We start from the raw sequence: 681 nt of genomic DNA, 5'->3' as shown, positions 1-681 counted from the left end.
TGAAGCAACGCGTGCAATACATTCATTGCTTTGGCTGACGTGTCCCGAATACAGAGTGCTCGTCAGGGTTCCTGTCAGGACAATTTGATCCTGGTTCAAAAGGTCAGCGTAGCTGAATAGGGTTTTCCAGATTCCCCTGGCCTGGACTAGCCGTGACCTGGCCTGGACTAGCCGTGACCGCACTGCCCTTTCTGTACCCGACCTCCTTTGGTGTCGTCTTCCGGTCAGCCATCTTGCCCCGCTGACAGTCCCGCCGCCATTTGCATGCAGTCAGCGACAGGGTGTAGCGATGACCAGGGCCTCTCGGTACACTAGGTGAGGTGTTTACTATCTAAATGGGCAGTGCGTTCCCTTTACATACAGCATCAAGCTGACTTCAAAGGGTTCCTTTTTGAAATTGATACGATCTCCTGATTCTGCTTTGACAGACATGCAGCCTCAAACAGCTTACAGTTCCCAGGATCCGCTTAGTTGATGAGTTTTACTCTTCGGCATAATTTTGATTTATATTCGTCGTAACCTACAAGTAAACCCAGCACTCTTCAGTGGAAGACCAGCAGAGCCAAAGCCCGGAAGTGATGTCAGAGGGAAGAAAGCGCGTGGCGCCGACGCCAATATCCGCGCTATCCAGTCCCTTTCTTTCCCGCTGACGTTTCCGGTGAAAATGGCGGCTAAGTGGCG

This window comes from Littorina saxatilis, linkage group LG17 (assembly GCF_037325665.1).
Source record: "Littorina saxatilis isolate snail1 linkage group LG17, US_GU_Lsax_2.0, whole genome shotgun sequence".
NCBI classification, from domain to species: Eukaryota; Metazoa; Mollusca; class Gastropoda; order Littorinimorpha; family Littorinidae; genus Littorina; species Littorina saxatilis.
This window is presented reverse-complemented; position numbering follows the sequence as displayed.